General features: G+C 41.0%; 1 protein-coding gene across 4 annotated transcripts in view; it reads left to right on the forward strand.

The window, feature by feature from the left end:
• LINGO2 (leucine rich repeat and Ig domain containing 2) overlaps nucleotides 1–24,211 on the forward strand; it is a 552,583-nt gene that overhangs the window by 349,904 nt on the left and 178,468 nt on the right. For all 4 annotated transcript variants that reach the window (XM_074570242.1, XM_074570245.1, XM_074570243.1 and 1 more), the window contains one exon: nucleotides 11,169–11,210. The gene's annotated coding sequence lies outside the window, so the exon portion shown is untranslated. The remainder of the gene's footprint in view (nucleotides 1–11,168; nucleotides 11,211–24,211) is intronic.

Genomic DNA, 24,211 nt, shown 5'->3' on the forward strand with positions numbered 1-24,211 from the left:
TCTAAATAATTAGTAATAACATAGGCAAATGGTAGTCAGTATCAGCCCTTTAAAAAGCATAATAGACATAGTATATAACAGCTCTAAGATTCTTTTTTGCTAAGCAGAATTGCTGGTTTAAGCTGTCGCTTTAGAAGGGGTGTCTTTTAAATGAATGCCGTGTATGTTTTTTTTTTTAAAGAATAAAAAAGAAACAGAACACTGTCTCTGTAATAACCTAGAGTATTTTGGTTTATGTGATGAAATGATTTATTGTTCTATTAGTAATTATAATTATTCATCTACAGGCTTACTTAATTTTATTTATTAGTATGTGAAAGTCTGTATTTTGGTGGGTACGTACAGACACCACCTATAAACATGGTATATAGGATCTAAAAAGAATGGAGAAAAGTCCGTTTAGTTGTATTGTTCTTTTAAGGGCTTTTATTGGTGGAACAGCTGAGCACCACTCAGTTGCCGATGGATTGCACACCTGACCTTCAACCATTTGAAACAGGGAAGTACCATTACATTCAGTTTCCAAAGGGCAAAGTGTCTGTCTCTGAAATCACACAGAAAGTGCGTCTGGTTGGGGAGCAAACTGTATGTTCATTTGCTATGATGAAGAGGATGTATACTGTGGACTTTTTGTTCCAAGTCGAGGCATTCTAATCTGTTAAAAAAACTCATAGCATATGAGAGAAAAAAAATGTTTTGCTGAAGTGGTTTAAATCAAATCAGTATCAAAGCTCTTTATTGTTAACAGCACATAATTAAGTGGTAATCAGTGAATTATACATTTGGGACCAATAGCAACAAAAAAACATATACTCCACAACACTAAACGCTTACGAAACAGTAAACACCTACAAATTTCCAGGCATCCTTCTGTAGCAAATCCCAAGACGATACAATTCCCCCCTGCACAAACACACATGCAAGTGTGTGTGGCTGCATGCACATGCAGTTGCACGCACACCGCCTCCCCTCACAGGCTCTGGGTGTTGCAGACCTCCTTCCTGGCCATGTGGACCCCAGCCACATGCTCATCCATGCTGTGGCAGAATGGGGGCTGCAGCTGTGCCTCCACCCCTGCCAGCCCACTGACCCACACGCCGTGAGGAAGCCCCCTTCAAGGTCCCATAAGCACAGCTCGGCGTGGTGTCCCACCTCTGTGTCCTCCACCACGGTGGCCCACAGTGGAGTGCAGGTGTCCTTCAGTGCCCCACAGCAAGGCTGCTCTGTCCATCCAGCAGCGCTCGGGGTTAGTCGTCTACACCGAGTGTTTCTGCGTTAGTCTTCTTTACTCTAACGAGGGGCCTGAGGTAACCACAGACCTCACAGAAAACGGAATGCGGTCCTTACAGATTTAAAAAATAAATTGTATTTCATTTGTCTCAGCAGATATTTTTAAGGTAGGTTTAAAGCAACAACGGCTGCACACAATAGGAATAAGAATGTGCAATAGGAAGGCATCTGACCTTTTTTCAGAACATTCTGACAAAATTGTAATGATGTTAGAAGCTTATAAAATTTCTGCTAAAAGTCAATATATGCATAAGAGAATGTCTTACACAAAATACCAATATTTGGACAGCCATGTGATCTTGAGTTTGGGGCATAAATATTGATTTAATAACATTCCTTTGTTTGGCTTTATAGTAGGAAGCCAAGGATTTCTTCCTCTAAAAAGGCAATACAACTTAATTATACTTGGGAACTTCTGATCTTTGCCTCCTGAAAAATATGTATGCCTTCCCTGGAAACCCCAGTATATGCTGTTACTTTCTAAATAATCTAATTATGTATACAGGAACATGACCCTTAAAAAGGGAGATGAGCATTCCAGGGAGAGAACGGTCAACAATAGCAAGTGTAACCCTGTTCAGCAATTTTAATTAGGAGGATGTCTTTTAATTAATTATTATAGTTTTCTAATAATGTCAGTTAATAATAGAAACTGTCATTCACTGGTATGGTCTTCCTCAGCTTCTCTTGCGAATGCTTGAGAAATTTTTCACAATGCTTTTTTAGGTGCAGATAGCAATGAACTTTGATTGATTATTGCTTTTGGTGCATTACCATCCACATTATTCTCTGACAGCTCATTTCTTTAAAATTGAAACCTTGAATTGTTTACAATGTGGTTGTTTCTGTTTTGAGACTGATTTTATTTTATTCAGCTTTTTTTGGCTGTCTTCCTTCTTTATGTTCTTATAGTCTTGTTCATTATTTGCTCTCTTCATTAAAACAAAAGGTACTTAGCTGGGTTGCTTCCAGGGGTAGGTGTAGTTTTGATGTCGTTTGCAGTCAGTCTCACCTTTGTTTTGATATGTGTTGAGATCTCATTTCTAATAAGTCAGCAGTTCATTTTGCATGTCCAAATACAAGTACATTCGGAAGGACTGAATGCTTTTGCATGTGCAGCTTTTCATTTCAAATCTTATAAAGTCAGTATATATCTGTGCAGGCAAGTTTGGACATGGTATTCTGTGTTTTGTAGTTGTCCTAAATGAACGGTACATGCTAAACTGTTATTCATCTCAAGCTATATGCTGACAGAATCCAGACAACTTCAATCTGATTAGTTAGGCTTATTGGCGATACGTTGGTTCCACAGGCATAGGGGGTTTATGTTATTATACATATTTTCTTTTTGGAATGGTTCCTTTGGGAATACGGGGATGAAAGGCTGTTTAGTTCTATAAATTCTTCTCAAAGTAGATACTGCCTATTATTCAAAATTTGCTTTCAAATGGCACTCTTCAGTTAGATAACTTCATATAAATTCAATGCACTATCAAAATGCAAGGTCTGATTGTGATATCTGCACATAGTACACTTGGTTTGGAGTTGGGTGAGGAAGGTACATCAGCCTAGTTTTAAGTTGCCTGGGATTCAAATTAGTGGCGTGGATGCATTTTAAGAGCCCCATATGATCTGTTCTAAGAATCAGCACGTAAAGGGAGTATCTGACCAGCTCCTTTTTCTACACCAGACTAAACACATCTATTTACAAAGACCCCTCCTCTGCCTACCTCATTCAGTTTTGAATGGCCCTGCCCCAAGTCTTCCTCATTTCAAGAAAATCCAGAAATTAAGAGGGATTTCTTCTCCCCGTGGGCACCAGCACCTAATGCTCTATCACAGAAGAGGCCCTCAGGAGCTCAGTAAGTCAACTTGTGTTGTTAATATGAGGTTACAGGAAGAAAAAATGTGATTTAGTCAAAGTTATGTGAGAAGAAACTGAGCTGAGATTCATATGCAGCAATTCTCAGTTCTTCGTTCTGCACTTAATAAAACACATTGATTGTAAAATAGCTTGTTTTCTGCAAGGATACTACAACATTAAACACTGAATGAGGACAGAAAGTAAAAATAAAGGCAACTCTATTTCATAACTTGGTGCCTGATTTTAGATCAGTTTGCCTACTGCAGTTTTCCTAACATCATATCACTTCATATTAACTTTCTCCTCCCAGGAAAATTCTTATGCGTGTATTTCTGGTAGATTAGCGGCGTATTTTCAGATATAAGAAATATTAAAAAAAACCCAGATAATAGGTATGCATTTATAATTGTGTGTGAAACTGGGAAGGTGTCAGGACAGGAAATATTTATTCCTTTTTCTTCACTGCTCACAGTATAGTCCGCCTTAAAAGTCTTAGCTATGTTTTCAGCTAGTCTAAACTGCCTTCAGTAGAGGTAATCTGGTTTATATCCTCTGAGGTACAATGCTATTAGGGCTGCTATTCCTGATTCTTCATCAGCTATATAGGGATGAACCCAACTGTACTGAGCTGGTGCAAAAAGGAGCAGAAGTTAAATTGTTGAGATGAGAGTAACCCATATTCTTATCCCTCTTCTGTTGATTTGGAGAGATAAGAGGAGAGACTGATTTAAAAGAGTCAGCAAAACTATTTAGAGTCAGACTGCTTTAAATGACTTACACTGAGGCTGTCAGCCAGCCATCAGTCTGTTGATTGACACAAATATGCAATTCCAGCTAAGCAAAATTCCAGTTTGTACTCAATATAGACCAGCTCTACTTTCAAAAAAGAAAATTCAGACAGCTTTAGTTTTCATTCCAAAATAGAATGAAAAACAAACTATGGAACCTCAAAACTTATTGCTCAATGGGTAGCCTTTGCTAATGACTTTGCTAATAATACTTCCTTGAATCCAGTCTAAAGGAACCCAGGTAGGATGCCAATAATCCTTTCATCCATTAGTTGAACTCTTTGCTGTGAAAAGAATTTGAAATTTAGCTCTTTTTAAACTGTTTTTAGTGACTAAAGTTTCCAGAAAACCTGAGAGTGGCAGAGTTATTGTTGGTATAATTGCTGCGTGTGTACTTTGGGAGGGAGGATTGGAACATTAGCCCCGCTGCACGCTGCTGAAACAGTTCTCGTAACTGACTGCTGGAGGGTAAACCAGCCTTTATCCTGGTTTAATAACTCTCGAGCCAGGTGCATGTTAATCCATCGAGTTGTTTGTTGTGGGGCTTTTACATAACATAAGGAGATATGTACTTACTATAAAGTCTTATCACAGGTAGATTTAGTAGTTGTTACAACCACAAAATATGCGTTGGTGCCTGTTAAGCTCAGGTGTAACTGAACAGTATGTGTTTCTGACAACACTTACACAGACAGAACTGCAAAGATATCCTAGAAACAACTGCTCTTGGGAGCTTTACTGTAAAAAACTTAACTCTCGAATGAAGTTAATCCTTTAGTAAAAGGAATATCTCCATTTGAGAGCATTGGGATGCCCATGGCAGTCTTTTTGCTTGCAACTTAAATAGCAGATTTTACTTCTCTTCCCAGTCACACTGGCCAGCAAGTAATCCAAATAGAGTGAATTGTGGGGTGATATTAAAGGAGACAAGAAAGGTACAGTGCATCCCTTTTGAACAGTTTAAACTGGCCTACTGTGAGGTGTTAGCAGAAGGTTAAATTAAAGGTCGGTAGAGAATTGTTATAATTTGCCACTTCAAATAACCCTTTGTTAATTGAATTTTTGGCCACACACTTATTTTCTGGTTCCTCATCTTTAGTTGCCCCAGCTTAGGATCTGTAGGAAGTTTACAGAAACGTATTTGTTCCCCTGCTCAAAATTCCTGGTTCAGTGAGGTAGTTTCAGTTACAGTTAAATTACTCTGATAAAAACATTCTCAAAACTAGGTTAGCCAAGGAGCAGTATGAAAAAGGCTTTATAGTAGATGCTATTCGTAATGGTCTTGTGTTGTCTGCAGTATTGTGTGAGGAAAAGGTTCTAGAAATTGGCTTGGATTTGATTTTATTGTATTTAAAAGCCAAAATATAAGAAGAAAACAGATACTGTCAGAAACGGTTTCCACTGCAGAGCATCATGCACGTCTGATTCTAGCAATGAGATCTTGGCTGTGACACTGAGAGCAGAATGGTAGAAAAGCATTTTCTACCTAGGGTTGCTCCTTCACACATAGCCCTTCCTTCTCATACTTTGCTGCAAGCTCCTGGGGACGTTTTATGAAGAGCTAAAGAAGAGAAGCTTGTAGTCTATAAGGGGCAGCTTCACGCTGCACACGTGGCCTTTATCCTCCCTGAATGCATTGCTATCGAGTTGCTGAGAGACACCGCTACGTGTACACTGGTGAGCATGGGAGGTGGCTGACTTTGCTAAAATAGTCACATTAGCACTGTGCAGAATCTGGGCAGCACAAGAGAAATCAACATGTTCTCCTTTTGGTACTCTATCCTTCTGTGGTTCTGACCAGGACAAAATTTTACTTCCAGAGAAATTAAGTAAAATTTCAGTCTCTGTCTTCTCAAAGAATTCCCTTCCATAATTGATCACAATGGCATACCATGTTGATAAAGGAGTGAATTTCAAAATGTGTACTGTCATTCTCACGGACTCCACTTTGCTTCATTGTCTGCTAATGTTACTGATGCTTTTTCGATGTTACATAAGGTTCACTGCTCTCATTTTCCATTACCTTCATATAAATACGTAGTTGCCTGCTTTAAGGCGAGTCTTGGCTTTTCTGTGTTAATGCTATAATTAACTCAGCAGAAATTCATCTATAGCATACCATGGACTAAGCATAGTCATTTTTCTTGGTGAAAGATACAGTTTTTAGAGGGTGTGGAGGCAGATGTACATAGCATTTTTCTTCTTCTATTTAGTAGTGGTGTGTTAGTGGCATTGTTCTCAACCTCATGTCAGGAAATGTGCAGATAACGAACGGCAGTATCACTTCAAAGAGATGTAAAATATGAGAAGTAGCTGTCAGTGAAGAATGAGACTAAGCCACTAAGAATGAAAACGTGATGGAGGCTGTTGTGTGAGTAGAGAAAAATAAGGAACTAATGCTATTTAAAGTGGGGCAGTATGAAAAGGGATGTGATGTGACCAGGATGGGGATCTGTTGTTTACATACCTTCCTATAGAACATCCTGCCAGCAATGCATTCCTTCTGTGGCTCTGATGAAGCTGATTCCTGATAAAAGCTCCTGGCAATGCATCCTTTAACTTCCTGCAAAATTTTCCTGTGGATGTAGATGGATTGATTGTGGCTGAATAATTTTCATCTTCCTATAGCCGCAAGACTGTATTCGTGTATTCTGCCTTCGTGTGCTAAAAGTGAATCCTCACTGTTATTCCATGAAATAAACACCAAGATTCTGTTTTTTCTTGCTTTTGTAATCAGCATGCAAAACATGATTATATATAAAATGAGGATAGAAATTAATTCATCTGTAATTATGTGATCTCATTTGGCATCTAACTATATGATAAAAATCGGTGATTAAATTTCCTTTCAAAGTCTTTGTTCATCAGTCACAAAACAAGCTTGGTAATTATCCCTTAGTTATTGTGAGAACTGCGCCTTCATTATTACATTCCTAATTGTTTTCAGTTAAGGAAATTTATTTTTATAGATCACTCAGCTGACTCTCTTAGACTGGGTGATTGTCCATTGTTTTCAGTGTAGAAAGCAGGGGCTATAGATTATGTTAAAATAAATTCTTGTTATTCTGCTGGTACATAAAATAGGATACATTCTATGTACATACCTCAGTACACATTGTATTTTCTTCTTCTATGAGGCATTCCAATCCAAAATGTGTTATAAATATTCACAGAACATCCCAGCAGAGACCTAGAGTTTGCCTGAAACTGCCAAGACATGCATCATCAAAGAAAAAATAGTTCTGTGTTCTAACTGTGGGTGAGATAAACCCATCCTCTGTGTGGAAATCTCACTTTTATCACCCAGTCAATTCTGCAGACAGAATCTATGTTTTTCTTAACTGATAACTTCCAAGTCTCTTGTTGGGGAATTTCTGTTGTATCCCTTGAGGTGAATTAAACATATTTGCATTTAAATATAAAAGCTCTAACACACAATGCATTGGACAGAGTCGCACCCCCATAAGCAGTTCCACAGGGAGTCTGCAAAGGTGCCACTCGAGCCGATTCCTCACGTGCACTTGCACCGGCACCAACCCCATGAGCGTCAGCACGGGGCACCTCGGCCGGACTGGGGTCCATCCCCTGTCTTGGGTCTGCCTCCTCATCCCCCGGAGCACTCGCCTCCCACAACCGATGGATTGCCACATGGAACACTGCAGCGTTTCTTGTCTCATCACCGAGGGAAACTTCCCTCCCTTACCGAGAGTCCTTCTGGCTCCGGCATTCCTGCATCCAGCCAGTGCAAACCCTTCTGCTGTTGGACCTTCTTGCTTTCCATGCCAGACCATTCCTTGGTCCCAAATTACCAACGCTGAGCAGCTACAATCTGAATTTCCCCTTCACTCTTCTGGGTGTACACACAACTCTTGTAACTTGACCACATTTGCTGGATTTTCAGAGCGTCAGCAAAATAGAAGTTTTGTGGCAAAGAGGCTGCTCTTTCAGCAGATATGAAGTCTTCTTCGAAGCATGGGGACACTAGAACTGTAACCTGGCAGAACTTGACAGAACTTTCTACCAGGGGCCAAATAACAAGCTTTATTAATTCCCCCTCATACCTCATTTATTTGAAGACATTGAATCATTTGGGTAGAAACTTTCAAAACCCAGGACTTCGAGCCAAGCTTTCATCTACTGTCTTCTTTTCAGACAGATGAGGTGTGGAAATCCTTTAACTGACTGAACAGCCATAGTTTGGATGCATTATTAGACAGCAAAGCTGATTTTGTGCCTTTTGTTCTGACACTGACACTAATCTGTCTCATTATGCCATCATTGGCATAATTTTGTTTCAAGGAGGTGTTTGGTCATTATTAGCAGGCAGAGGAAAATCCAGTAACAATCTATGAACATTGCACCTTGGGGTAAATTAATCGCACCACCTGATTTCTGGATACTTGTGTCTGTCTATTGGTTTTGCAAATCAGGATTTATATTTTTGCATTTGAATAACCTGTGCCAAAGCGTGAATTAATTAATTCTTGGGATGAAATAAATTGACTAGGTTCATGAAGTATGTTGGTCTATTATGAGATTGTTCTTTCAAGTGCATGAAAGTTTGTTGGTTTTTTTAAATTCAAATAAATATTTCAGAATATATGCAAATTTTAATAAGCGATGTGGCAGTGAAATGTAACGTAGTCATCACTGAAGGGTGTCAGCTACTTTCACATCAGTGATTATTGGAGATGATAGCCCTGAATTCAATGTGGTTGTGTCAAACAGAAATCCGTTATTATCAAAAACAAGGTGGCAGGAGTTTAAGGATGAGGAGTTGTGAGGTCCCTCATAATCTTTATCTCCGTTGACTTCAGCTGGATACAAACAAAACTAGCATTTGTTTAGCATTAGGTGCTACATCATCTAAACCACCTATTACAGTGTTAGTTCAGAATGCTTGGAAAGCATTTTGTAGATAATATCATGAATTAAGAGTTGTGGTGTGTTTTGAAAAAACATCAGCAAAAGAGTTGATAAAAGATTTGTTCGGGAATACAGACTGAAAATAAGAAATCTGAAACATGTACAGAGTACTGGAAGGAGTTTGACAACTCACTGAGTTCTCTGTTTAGGAGGTAACAGTTAGAAACATATGTATACTATTAAGTATGAATTACAGCTAAAAAATTATATTCTACAAATACTTTCTAACTTTCATAGCTGTCCTTACTTCCAGGAGGGCATTTTTCTTACTTTTGTCACAACTCTCAGCATGTTTTCCCAAATCATTCCACTTAGAAGGAACGTATACTTCCCTGACATTAATGCATTTGTTTCAGGTATACTTTTAAGCTGATTAATGCAAATCAGCAAATTTTAGTTATGGGGGGTTTTTTGGTTTGGTTTTTTGTTTGTTTTTTTTTTTTTTTTCTAAATATCACTTCTAGAATTTTGAAAGATTTTTCTGCAAAAATATTTGTCTAAACTTACCTTCTTATGTGCAGGATAATGACCCTGAAAATGTTTGTCAGAAGTTGCAGTGTCTTTAAAATGAAATAAATGTTGTTGCGTTGATCTGTACACACAAGTATACACTTAAGGAGAAAATGTAATTTTGCTACACGAAAACAGAACTTATCTCTAGTAAGCATTTTATTAAGACAAAAATATATGATTTATTTTTGAGTTAGCTACCTAGGGAACATGTTCTCTTTGAGATTAGCTTTGTGAGTATCCGGGTTATCTAATAAATTGAAGATTTCAGATTTGTGAATGACATATTGTAGGATCTGGAATTTTACAGAAGATTAATCTTGAGTCATACACGGTGCAAATCTGCAAACCTCCTATATCTGGCCAGATTCAGTGTGCATGCTTTTCAGATTGCCTTTTGTGCCCTCACAAGGGAGTTGCAAGTCATGTTGTTGAAGGTGGGGAAATACGCATTTTTTGTGCTAGCCAATAAAGCAACAGCTATTGAGACAAGATTGCTTTGATTCGTACACCACTGTGATGGTTCCTACAAAGATCATTTAATGACATGAATGTAAAAGAAATATCTTGGATGATCCCTGTAAGCTGTGTATTTTGCTATAAAGCAGTTAAACCTGTAAAATTAAGGTGAATAAGATGGTTGTACTATTTATATTTTAATAAGGCAAGCTCTGTAGTAGAATAGCAGTACAGTGTTTGGACTATAGTGCTCTCATATTTCAAGGGTGGCAGGTAATTTCATACATCCAGAAAATTGGATGTGGAGAGTCCAAAGTATCATGAATTAAGATATTTTCAAAGGGGTGGGGAATAAACAAAAATTTTCAGGCAGTATTTAAAAAAATATATGTCCATGACATACATATATAGGTCTGTGTATATATGTATAAATATATGTATATATTTATAAATGTATATGTAAATGTGAACAAGGGATAGCAAGGACAGGTTACCAAAGGAGCAAGCATCTTCTTAGTCTCTCAGAATACCAGAATTGTCTGTTTGTCAAGAGGGCTCTGATGTCTTGAACTCATGGTGCAAGATCCTCAAACACTATAAATTGCTGTCACTTTTCTGAAATAATTCCAAATGTAGAGGAGCAAAGGATCTGCTCTAGAGATTCTTCCAAAAAAGAGTATGAGAAAGTCTGATGTCATTCACATAGTACGTGCAAATAACAGAAATTAGAAGGAGAAAAGAGTTATCATGGTGTTCCTGTGCAAAATAAACTGTGCCCAGTGCTCTGCCTATAATGCTTTGTCCAATGTGCTGACACCACCATTGGTAAACAAGAAGTCCGGTCATTATATTCCCCTTCATTCCAAAAAAGCTGAGTAAGAGGTTGGTGCTAGGTATGTTATTTTCTGTCACCTGTAAGATTGGTATTTATTTTTTAACAGTTTGTTGGTTAACTGCTGCTGCAGTAACCAGTGCTGCAGAGGGAGTACAAAATATTGTTGAAGCTCGCTTCATAAAATAGTTGCTTTAGAAAGATTTCTTGCTAGGCTTTGTAATACAAAATGAGCTGAAATCCGTGTTTGGAGGTTGGAGTATGCAGGACTGTATATTACAGTGGACCTTCTCCTCGGAAACCTCAAAAGAGGACTAAGGGACTGAAGAAATTACACTCACCTCTTGAAGATAGCTTGAAGGAAGTCAGAAAGGAGCATGCTGCTTGGTACTAAGGAAGCTTGCAAACTGTGATGAATAAAAGATTTCAGATAATAGGAATTTTTATCCTACACTAAATTAGTTGCAAAAGTTTTAACAGGTGAATTTTATTTCCAAAGGTGCAGTGATTGTCTCCAGGACTTGGACCACTAAGTCTTAAGGTATGTTATTTATACTTTCCCTAGTAAAACAACTTGATCTGAGTATGTCTTATATTACTGTTTGCAGCTATGTTGCAAGAAAGTTAAAAATGAAATGGTGTTATTCTTATGTTTACAAATATTAGGGCTTTTTTTCTACATGGAAGAGCTGGGATGTGTATTGTGTTCTTTTGATTGACCGTGGCAAGTTGATCACAGGTCATATATCTCACCGTTCTTAAATGGAAATGGATAGAACAGGTTTAACTGATTCATTGAGTGATAAGTTTTGTTCTGTTTTGTGCCTTCCACTCTTAAATCATGAAATCTGAAGAAGAAAAATGTAGTGCAATCTCTGCGTGATTTTATTAAGTCTTCCTTTATTGAACCTTAGTTTTGACAGAATGTGTATCAAAGCTCGAGTTCCTGCAACTCATTATTATAGAACTTCAGCTTTTCATTTTATATAAAATGAGGCTCTAGATCCAAGACTATGGAGAGGAAAAGAAAAAGGGAAAAAAAAAAAAAGAAGAAAAGGAATTTTAGAGAATCATGAATTAGATAGCAAACAAAAATGCAGGATTTTTTTAATCCAAAAATATCCCCTCCATTTTTAGTGTTTGATTTTATGGTTGCTGGTGCTCCTCATTCATGTTTGTGGTTTCTTGTGCACTGTGAGTGAGAGGCTACAGAGGTTAGAGAGCACACATGCATGCATCTGGAGAACTAATCAGTGAATTCTTTGGTGTTTGTTATATTGCCCTGCTGTCCTGCAGGTATGCTTGCTCGCATATTTACATTTATCAAAGCCTGGAAAGACTTTTGAAGAATCCCTGCCCTCCCCAGCCCATGCTTGATCTTTTGGCAAAGGTCTCCCACGTTTTTTATATGTATGTTTCCAAGTGTCTTCTGGTAGACCCATCATCATCAGAAATAACAAATGTCCATGTTCAGAATTTCTGTTCATGCAGTAGCTCCAGCGGGACTGGGATGTGTCACAGCTGTTGCACGAAGCAAAATATTTGCACACATATGTGTAATACGTTTCATTCATGACCCACTGGAGTTGCTGCTGCTGCTCAGAGCAATTGACAGCTGCTCTGATGAACCCCACATCAGACACTGTAAAAACGTCAGATTCCATTCCACCAACAGGCAGTGAACCAATCAGCAGTAAAAACAGCTAAGTCACACAGTCGTAACACTTTTCTTGCAGCGGTGCTAGCTGGAAAAGAAAAGATCCTGTCCCCAGTGTTGTTACCTAACAATCTGAGCAATCTGATCTAGTTGAAGATGTCCCTGCTCACTGCAGGGGTGTTGGACTAGATGACCTTTAAAGGTCCCTTCCAACCCAACACATTCGATGATTGTATGATTCCAATTAATTCCAACTAGTTGGCATGCTACTCTTACCTTCAGATTAACTTCTGATAACTGCTAGATATGTGATTTCAATGGTTTCGAGCCAGTTCTTAGTAGGTGACAATCCTACATGGATTCGATCCTTTTGGTTTTGGATTTGATTAACATGTTTTATTGGCAGGTCAGAGAGGACAGAAGTCAAACAGGTCGTGGGAAAGGAATAACCATGTTACTGTCAGGGATGCATATTCTGCCATGCAACAGTTAGCTGGTATCAGTCTTCCAAACCAATAACCAGCACTGTAAATGCAAATGATGGTCCTAAAGCAGTTGATATTTGTAGCCTGTAGCCTTTGCATTTGGTGTTAGAAACTGATCTGTGAGCACATATATAGTATAACCATTCCTAAATATGTATCAGTTCAACATCGAATTTTTTTTCACCCTTCATCACAACTTCAAAAAGTCTCCTAAACCTATAAGGAGAGATTCAGATGGCACCATCGCACTACTTTATTTTCTGAAAGTTCCCACTCTCTGTTCCAGCACCTTCTCTCTTGCTTTCTTCTTTGTTTTGTTGCTACCTCTGGAATCACCTCTGTCAAAAACCCACTGAAAGGACTGAAAATCCAGTACCAACATTTAAAACAAGTCATCAGAACTGATATTGCATTCATTGCATCAGTATAGTTTTCTCTCTGATAGCTTTTTCCCATCCTTTGCCTGTGCTCGTGATTTAAATGTTAAACCGTTGGGTCAGTTTATATGGTGTGGTACAGCAAGAAGCTCCTCTTCTGCTGTCCTCTTTTTCCATTAAGACTACTGAAAAAAATATGATAAATAACAGAGGGGGCAATGAGTATCACCCCACAGATTATACAGAACCAGTCAAAGAGCAGTTCCCCACATGCCTCATTTCTTTCTTCTTTGAGACCTAGGCATAGTGATAATGTTGCAAAACAAGACTGTCAAAATGCTAATGCTGCAATTAGCAGTGTGATTCTCAAACCTGAGCAGGATTTCAGGCCATCACAGAGCCTAAGCTCGCAAGGAGCAGAGACAGGGCAGGCTGCTGTCACCAGTAATATCATAGAGTCTCTCGATATGTGGAAATTGGGTTCTGCTTCAGTTGCACACACCTGAACAAAAACATTGCAAAACATAACCCCTTCATTTATGGATTCTGTTTTCACAATGGTGGAAACCCAACAGAAGGTGTAGGCTTGTTGTGAGTGCTTTGTTTGTTTGGCTTTACTAGTTTCTGTTAAGTAGCACACTGTTAGGTATTTGTTTTGTGGGACTGTGCTCTTAAAAGTATTCTCCAGATTTTAGCCTTACTACTTCTCCAGTGTTATTACCTCAGTTCACTTTCAAAAATTGGACTGCAGTAATGGTGAAAAAGAATAAGTAGAGAATGAAATTGATGTTAAATATTAAACCTGTCTACTTAAATAGGGTTCGGGAGGGGTTAGGTGTAGTGGCAAGTTCTTGTGAAGATTCTTTATTTAAATGCCAGTTTTGCTGAATGCCTGTGACTTCAAAAGTCACAGCTAATATTATTGCACCAAAAACACTGGCTTAGCAGAGTAGAGACAAAATAAGCTTTCTTCTAATGCTGTAAAACAATATGCTGTTGTAAACCAGATTACACTGGTATGTCTTAAGGTACTATGAAGTAAGCAAAAGCTGTTGATGAATTTTTTTCATTCTTTCAACATTTTATAGGATTTCACAAAATCACAGAATGTTTGAGGATGGCAGGCATCTCTGGAGATAGTCTAGCTCAATGCCCCTGCTAAAAGCAGGATGAGCTAAAGTAGATTGCTTAGGACCATGTACAGTCAGGTTCTGAATATCACGGAATCATAGAATTGTCTAGGTTGGAAGGGATCTTTCAGATCATCTAGTCCAACCATCGACCTAACTCTGACAAAAACCATCCCTAAATCATATCACTAAGCACTATGTCTACCCATCTTTTTAATACCTCCAGGGATGACGATTCCACCACTTCCCTGGGCAGCCTGTTCCAATGTTTAATAACCCTTTCAGTGTAAAACTTTTTCCTAATATCTAATGTAAACCTCCCCTGGTGCAACTTGAGGCTGTTTCCTCTTGTCCTATCACATTTTACTTGGGAGAAGAGACAGACCCCGACCTCTCTACAACCCCCTTTCAGGTAGGTGTAGAGAGTGATAAGGTCTCTCCTCAGCCTCCTTTTCTCCAGATTGTACAACCCCAGCTCCCTCAGCTGCTTCTCCTAAGACTTGTTCTCCAGACCCCTCACCAGCTTCATTGCCCTTCTTTGGACCCACTCCAGCACTTCAGTGTCTTTCTTGTGAGGGGCCCAAAACTGGACCCAGTACTTGAGGTGGGGCCTCACCAGTGCTGAGTACGGGGGATTGATTACTTCTCTAGTCCTACTCACCACACTGTGCCTTCTTGGCACAGTCCATGCTGTGATGCTCCAGTCCATCATCTGTGGCCCTGTGCTGGAGTTCCTCTAGTAAGTACATGTGTCTCCTGTACCAGAGAGGTCATACCTGGGCCCAGCACTCCAGGTATGTCTCACCAGGTCTGAGCAGAGGGGAAGGATCAGCTCCCTCAATCTGCAGGCAATACCCCTCCTAATGCAACCTCCCTTCTTTGCTGCAAGGGCACTGTGCTGGCTTATGATCAGCTTGTGTCCCAGGAACTCCAGGTTCTTCTCCGCAGAGCCACTTTCCAGACAGTCAGCCTCCACGATATATTGGCTCTGGAAGTGTCTGTCATTCCTCTCCAGGTTCAGGGGTTTGCATTTCCCTTTGTTGAACTTCATGAAGTTCCTGTTGACCCATTACTCCAGCCTACTGAGGCCCCTCTAAATGGCAGGCCATCCATCTGATGTATTAACTGTTCCTTCCCCTTTTGTATCATCTTCAAATTACTGATGGTGCACTCTTTCCATTGTCCAGGTTTTCACAAATGGTTGAAACAGTGTTGACCCAAGTATCCATCCCTGAGGTGAACCACTAGTGAATGGTCTCCTCCTGCACTTTGGGCCATTGATCACAACCCTTCGAGGTCAGCAGTTGAGACAATTTTCAGTCCACTCAGTATGCACTTATCTAACCCATTCTTCATCAGTGTGTACGTGAGGATATTATAGAAAACAGTGATTAAAACCTTACTAAAGTTGGGGTAAACAGCATCCACTGCTCTCACTTCATCCACCAAGCTCATCGTCTCATTGTAGAATGCTATCGTGTTGCTAAGCACAGATTCCCCTTCACAACTTTTTTCCCCCCAACATTTTTACAGCACCTATCACTATGATTTTGATTTAAGCCTTTAACCTTTGATTTAAGAGTACAGGAGCTACTGTAACCTGATAATGCTGAGCCCTTTTGAGTCTCTTGGCAGGTAACGATCATTTGTGACAGAAATAGCAAAAGGATTGCGAATGCTCTAATTCCTTTTCTCATGCTGTCTGGTGTCTTGCTAATAAATTCACAAAGCTTATATGATTAAAAACTTGAGAACCTGGTGCACTCTCTGTGCTCTAATGTAAGGTGATAGAAAACTTGAAGCTTTCTTTGGAAATCTGAAGGTGGCTTTGAAAGTTAGTTGCCAGCAGCAGAGGATGAGCCCACAGACTTTTGTGGGATTTCCTGCAGGGGCAGGATGTCGTTCTGTGCTGATTGTACCTGGCCACCACCTCTGCAACTCCAAGTGCTGCACTCAGATTTCTTGGTACAGTAAATGACTTACTGAGCCAGAAGCATCTCAGTTTGACTGTGTATTTTTGCACAGTACTGCAGTGGGTCACTGACTGTGAAGTGCTTGAGTTACTGAAGTGAACAAAAGAAGTGTTAGTAAAAATAAAATGCTTTCTGCGAGCATCGGGGCTGTGAAAGTGGTACACTTGCATGGTGTGAGTCCTCATGAAGTTCAACAAGGCCAAGTGCAAGGTCTTGCACATGGGTCGGGGCAATCCCAAGCACAAATTCAGGCTGGGCGGAGGACGAATTGAGAGCAGCCCTGAGAAGAAGGAGTTGGGGGTGTTGGTTGATGAGAAGCTCAACATGAGCCAGCAATGTGCTCTTGCAGCACAGAAGGCCAACCACATCCTGGGCCCCATCGCAGTGGTTTTGGAACTAGGTGATCTTTAAGGTCCTTTCCAACCCAAAACGTGCTATGATTCTATCATTCTAAATCTATGGTGACTGCTCCCAATCAACTTCTTATCTTTTTCGTTTTGGAAAGGATTTCCAGGATTATTTGTTTCGTCTGCCTGTAGTTCCCTACATACTCCTTCTGACTCGTCTTGTAGCTAGGGATGACACATTCTCCTACTGCTCAGGAACCTCTCCCAGGAGCATCCTATCAGGCCCCTTGGACATGTATATGGCTAGGCTTTTTAGGTGTTCCCAAACATGATCACCCTACAACAAGGGGAACTCTTCATTGCTCCAGACATTCCCTCTGGTCTCAGAAGTTTGGAATTCCTGAAGGCTCTTCTTGTCAATGAAGAATGAGGCAAAGAAGGCACCAAGTCAGGCTTTTCTGTGTCCTTTGTCATGTGCACCCCTCCCCCATTTGGAGGTAGGCTCACACTTTCCCTTGTCTTCCATTTATTGCTGATCTACTTATAGAAGGCCTTCTTGTTGCCCTTTACATACCTTGACAGATTCAACTCCAGGTGGGCTTTGGCTGTCCTAATCCTAACCCTCTGACAATGTCCCGGCTTCCACCTCCTGTGTGCTTCCTTTATATGTTTGCTTTTAGTCAGGAGTTCATCTATCAAGGCCTCCTGCTACATTTATTTGACTTCTGCATGTGGCAACAGACCATCCCTGAGCTAAGAGGAGATGATCCTTGAAAATCAATCATCTTTTTCCTCAAAAAGTAAGGAAAAAACACACAGTGAACAGAAATGGGTCTGCTACAAGAACTCTTCAGAAGATGACAAGCAAAATAATTTCTAAATAATCAACTCACTGATTTGATTTTACTGTTCACAGTAATCTAAATTTCGTTTATGAGCGTTCCTGATAAAAAGCTCTGGCATGGATACTGAGACAAAAATTACTGGCAAGCAGTGAACATTATCAGTGTTGAGGTTTTCCTTTTCTGGAAAATTATACCGTGTTGAGTAGTCATTGTATCAACTTATTTTCAGCATCTGGGATTTCAGCACAAAATTCGTGTCCCGTGATTGGCCAGTTGTTTTCTTAGAAACCCCAGACACTATGCGCATAAATGACATCATAGATACTTTGCTGATTTTTTGTTCTCACTCCTCCACTTTTTGTTGAATCTTAATTAAATTTATTTTATATATATCTTAATCATAGAATCATAGAATGCTTTGGGTTGGAAGGGACCTTAAAGATCATCTAGTTCCAACCCCCCTGCCGTGGGCAGGGACACCTCCCACTAGACCAGGCTGCTCAAAGCCCCATCCAGCCTGGCCTTGAACACTTCCAGGGATGGGGCATCCACAACTTCCCTGGGCAACCTGTGCCAGTGCCTCACTACCCTTACAGTAAAGAATTTCTTCCTGATATCCAATTTAAATCTACCCTCTTTCAGTTTGAAACTGTTACCCTATGTCCTATCATTACACTCCCTGATAAAGGGTCCCTCCCCACCCTTCCTATAGGCCCCCTTCAGGTACTGGAACGTGTCTATAAGGTCTCCTCAGAGCCTTCTTTTATCCAGGCTGGACAACCTCAACTCATCAGCCTGTCCTCATAGGAGAGGTGCTCCAGCCCTCTGATCATCTTCATGGGCCTCTGCTGGACCCATTCCAACAGGTCCATGTCCTTCTTGTGTTGAGGACTCCAGAGCTGGACGCAGTCCTCCAGGTGGGGTCTCACGAGAGCAGAGTAGAGGGGCAGAACCACCTACCTCAACCTGCTGGCCACAAGCTTGTTGAATTCTTGTCACATTGTTTGTCTTTGTTGCTCAATATTCCTTCCCCACCACTTGAGATTTCTCTGCAGACCTCACCTTCTCTTTTTTTCCTGCTAAATTTTGTGTTGCTATGTACTTGCTATCTCATGATTTTCATGGTGGATCTGGCCTATGAAACAGGATTGGCAGGTGTCATGGTTTAACCCCAGCTGGCAACTAAGCACCACACAGACGCTCTCTCACTCCCTCCCGGTGAGATGGGGGGAGAATTGGAAGGGTAAAAGTGAGAAAACTTGTAGGTTGAGATAAAGACAGTTCAATACATAAAGCAAAAGCCATGCATTTTCAAAGCAAGCAAAGCAAAGCAAAGCAAGGCATTCATTCACTACTTCCTATGGGCAGGCCATCTCTCCAGGAGAGCAGGGGTCCATCAACCCATAATAGTTACTTGGGAAGATGAACACTGTAACTCTGATGGTTCAACCTTTCTGCTTCTTCCCCCAGCTTTATATTGCTGAGCATGAAGTCATATGGTATGGAATGTCCCTTTGGTCAGCTGGGGTCAGCTGTCCTGGCTATGTCTCCTCCCAACTTCCTGTGCACCCCTAGCCTGTTTGCTGATGGGGCGGTGTGAGTGGCAGGGAAGGCCTTGTCTCTGTGTAAGCACTGCTCAGCAATAACTAATACATCCCTGTATTATCAACACTGTTTGCAGTACAAATCCAAAACATAGCCCCATAGTAGCTACCCTAAAGAAAATTAACTCTATCCCAGTCAATACCAGCACAACAGGGGAGCTTATCAAAAAAGACTTTTTTTTCACTTTTTTTTTTTCTACTCTGTCTTCAGAGATAAGTTATTTATAGGAGAACATGCAAAGCTACCAATTGCCAGATGTTTGTCTTCTCCTCCATAAATGCTGTTGGCACCTTTCGCCCAGTGATTGCCTTGTAAATAGTTTTCTCCAGATTCTTTGTCTCTTTCTGGAGGTGAGCATACACTGTTTTTAAAGCACTGGCCTATGTTTCATCCTCCTCTCCACTTTCAGACTCAGGTAGGGTGAAAGGCGGCTTTGGCACATTCTGAAGGAGGCATCCTGTTCTGTGGTATTGTGAACTAACAGGTGATCTCCCTTTGTCAGTGCAGTTGTGTGGATTTGGGTTAGCACTTTTCAGGACTTTTGCCTGTTCTTCCATCATTGGTATTTAGAGACAAGTAGACCTCAAAGGCTTAGGTACTGTTCCTTGCTGCTTTTTCTACTACAAATTGTCCTAGTTTTAAGGAATCTTCATTTTCTTCAGAGAAGTGGTTACTCAAGATAAGGTATAAATTCTCATCTTAATAACCAAATCCATATATTATGCCTTCCTTTCAGCCCAGTTTCCCTTATTCTGATTCAGGAATGCCCCCTGCCTATGTTATTAGTAAATTCTAGAGATCTTGACCTTTATCCAGCCGGTTTACCTCTTGATCCTATTACCTTCTGTCTTTCTCAGTTGCATTAAAGATCAAAGTTGTTCAATTTGGTCATACAAATTCTGATGCATCCAAATCTGAAATCTTAGCTGATTGCTCTCTTTGCACTGTAAAATGCAAAATTATTATGCAAATTTAGAGCAATATCTGGAGTATTTAAATTTGGCCATACACACCCTGACTTATTCTGAGAATTTTACAACAATTGAATAAAACTTTTCCATTATCTTTCTGGAAGATATTAATAAAAGCTTTACTTATTGTTTAGACTCCTTTATGTGTCTATGATATTGCATTTCTAGGGAAAACTTCCCTGCTGCCCCATCAGAGATGTCACTATGGAAGTCACGACCAAAGAAAAAGCACCCTTCTGCATGTATTTTGAGTTTGGTAGTAGATTTACTCTGAAACGTATTAGTGTGTTCCTTCCTCTGTCTAACTAAAATTCAGTTCTGCATCAGATCATGGAGAACAAAATGTCAAACACTGACTGATTCGCATTCACTGGACTGGATGAAAACTATCCATTAATATCTCAATGAAAGATATTCAGTGGATTTTCAAAGTACATTCCACTAACCTTTCACATTTCCTGTATTCATCTGACCTGGTGTATGATGAGAGATCAGAACCGTGATTCCTGATCATTTAGTCAGGTACATTCCTAAAATTCTGTACATGGTTGCTCTCACATTTGAAGTCATGGACGATACACTAAATTTTGTGCACTTGGAAACTTTGTTTTTTATGTTGGTGCATCAGGCCACCATCAGACGCACTGAACTCCCACTTTAAAACTGGACTAAGAGCAATCTTGTCCATTTTTTAGAAATAGCTTCTGTTTGTGTAACTTTTAGAAAAAATTCTAATGACTGATGGAGATTGAATAGCAATTTCTTGTTTGACCCACTGGTTTTAGCTCAGTTGTTGCAGTCTAACAAATTTGATTTGCTGAGAAGTCACAGTGTGTGTTAACCCAGTAGTGAAATACTTTGCAAAGTTAGACAAGAAATCTACTGACATTTTACTTAGGATATTTCTGAATTTGTTTAGAATATTTTGTTTTTATCTTGCATACATATATATGCACGAGCACTCACCTCTGTGCACACATTTTACTGCTGCCCATTAAAAAAACATATGCAACACTTGAGAAGGAGACATTCCTGTCAGTGGGAAAGGTACGAAACATCCATATTTTGGAGATGCTTAGGAGTAGTGCTCAGTCACTCTTTATACTTCAACAGGGACTGAAATAACACATTCAGGCTCCTGAAGAAAGCTCAGATCAGCATATCTTCTGGAAGACCTGGCCATGACCTGGATGCCATCTGGTATTCCCCATGATATCTGTGCACTGCCCTGAAGATTTCAGTGACAGAGAACAAAGACGAGAAAAACATCTTTATTAAGTAAATTCAGGTCACCTAAATTAATCATATTTTTTGTGAAAGACATTATGCACTGTAGTTGAAAGCCTGAAAAAAACAAATTTAGAGATTGTAATAAAAGTATTCACTTGAGTTGCTAATAGGTATTTATAAATGGTAGGAAATTTTCTCAAGGAACCTTAAAACTATACAGAAAGAGAGTGCTAGATAAAATGGTAAATTTCCCTGGCTTCATTAAAACCATGTTGAAAAATGCCACCTGAATCATAGAATCATAGAATGGTTAGAGTTGGAAGGGACGTTAAAGATCACCTACTTCCAAGCCCTCTGCCACCGGCAGGGACACCTCCCACTAGACCAGGTTGCTCAAAGCTCCATCCAGCCTGGCCTTGAACACTTCCAGGGATGGGGCATCCACAGCTTCTCTGGGCAACCTGTTCCGAAGTCTTGCCACCCTCAAAGTAAAGAATTTCTTCCTAATAGTTAATCTAAATCTCCCCTCTTTCACTTAAGAACTGTTACCCCTTGTCCTATCACTACACTCCCTGATAAAGAGTCCCTCACTTTCTTTCCTATAAGACCCTTTTAGGTACTGGGAGGCTGCTATAAGGTCTCTGTTGCCTTTTCTTCTCCAGGCTGAACAACCCAACTGTCTCAGCCTGTCCTCATAGGAGAGGTTCTCCAGCCCTCTGATCATCTTTGTGGCCCTCCTCTGGACTCACTCCAACAGGTCCATGTCCTTCTTAACTTGAGGGGCTCAGAGCTGGATGCAGTACTCCAGGTGGGGTCTCACCAGAGTGCACTAGAAAGGGAGAATCATGTTCCTCAACCTGCTGGCCATGGTTCTTTTGATGCAGCCCAGGATATGGTTGGCTTTCTGTGCTGCAAGCAGTCATTGCCAGCTCATGTTGAGCTTCTCATCAACCAGCCCCTCAAGTCCTGCTCTGCTTGGTCTGGCTGCTCTGATTCCATCCTCCGCCCAGCCTGTATTTCTGCTGTGATTTCCCTGACCCACCTGCAGGACCTTGCACTTGGCCCAGTTGAATTTCAGGAAGTTCACACGAGCCCACCACAAGCCTGTCCAGAAACCTCTGGATGGCATCCCTTCCCTCCAGCATGTTGACTGCACCCCACAGTTTGATGTCATCATCAAACTTGCTGAGGGTGCCCTCAATCCCACTGTCCATGTTGCCAAGAAAGATGTCAAACAACACTGGTCCCAGTATCAACCGCTGAGGAAAGCCACTTGTCACTGTTTGCCCCTTGGACATCAAGCTGATGACTGCAACTCCGAGTGCTGCTATCCAGCCAATTCCTCATTCACCAAGTAGTCCACCTATCAAATCTATGTATCGACAATTTAGAGACAAGTATGTCATGTGGGACATTGTCAAATGCGCTGCACAAGTCCAGGTAGGTGAATCAGAATCATAGAATGTGTTGGGTTGGAAGGGACATTTAAAGGTCATCTAGTCCAACACCCCTGCAGTAAGCAGGGACATCTTCAACTAGATCAGGTTGCTCAGAGCCTCATCAGGCCTGGCCTTGAATGTCTCCAGGGATGGGGCCTCCACCACCTTTCTGGGCAACCTGTTCCAAGTGTCTCACCACCCTCATTGTAAAGAACGTCTTCCTAATGGCTAACCTAAACCTACCCTGTTCTAGTTTAAAGCCATTGCCCTTCATCCTATTACTCCATGCCCTTGCAAACAGCCCCTCCCCCTATAGGGCCCCTTGTAGGCCCCCTTCAGGTACTGGAAGGTGGCTATAAGGTCTCCCTGGAGCCTTCTCTTCTCCAGGCTGAACAACCCCAACTCTCTCAGCCTGTCTTCAGAGGAGAGGTGCTCCAGCCCTTTGATCATCTTCGTGGCCCTCATCTGGACCCATTCCAACAGGTCCATGTCCTTCTTGTGCTGAGGGTTCCAGAGCTGGATACAGTACTCAACGTGGGGTCTCACGAGAGCAGAGTAGAGGGGGAGAATCACCTCTGTGGATCTGCTGGACACAGTTCTTTTGATGCGGCTGAGGATGCAATTGGCCTTCTAGGCTGCAAGTGCACATTGTTGGCTCATGTCCAGCTTTTCATCCACCAGTACCCCCAAGTCCTTTTGCACAGGGCTGCTCTCTATCACATCATCCCCCAGCCTGTATTGATAATAAGAATTGTCCTGACCCAAGTACAGGACCTTGAACTTGGCCTTGTTGAACTTCATTAGGTTTGCTCGGGCCCACCTCTCTAGCTCATCCAGGTCCCTCTGGATGACATCCCCTCCCTCTGGCGTGTCAACTGCACCACTCAGCTTGGTGTCATCGGCAAACTTGCTGAGGGTGCACTTGATCCCACTGTCTATGTCACTGATGATGTTGAACAGCACCAATCCCAGTACAGATCCCTGAGGGACACCACTTGTCACCCCTCTCCATCTGGATGTTGAGTCATTGACCACTACCCTCTGGATGCGACCAGCCAGTTCCTTATCCACCAAACAGTCTGCCCATCAAATCCGTATCTCTCCAACTTAGAGAGAAGGATGTTGTGGGGGACCATGTCAAAGGCCTTGCAGAAGTCCGGATAGATGATATCCATTGCTTTTCCCTTGTCCACTGACGCAGTCAGTGTTTTATTGTAGAAACCACCAGCTTGGTCAGGCAGAACTTGCTGCTGGTGAAGCTATGCTGGCTGTCTCGAATCACCTCCCTGTCCTCCATGTGCCTTAGCATACCTTCTAGGATGATGTGTTCCATGTTCTTCCCAGGCACAGAGGTGAGGCTGACAGGTTGGTAGTTCCCGGGGTCCTCCTTTTTACCCTTTTTAAAAATGGGTGCAATGTTTCCCTTTTTCCAGTCACCGGGGGCTGCACCTGACTGCCATGACTTTTCAGATATCATGGAGAG

Source organism: Larus michahellis, chromosome Z (genome assembly GCF_964199755.1).
Source record: "Larus michahellis chromosome Z, bLarMic1.1, whole genome shotgun sequence".
Classification (NCBI taxonomy): domain Eukaryota; kingdom Metazoa; phylum Chordata; class Aves; order Charadriiformes; family Laridae; genus Larus; species Larus michahellis.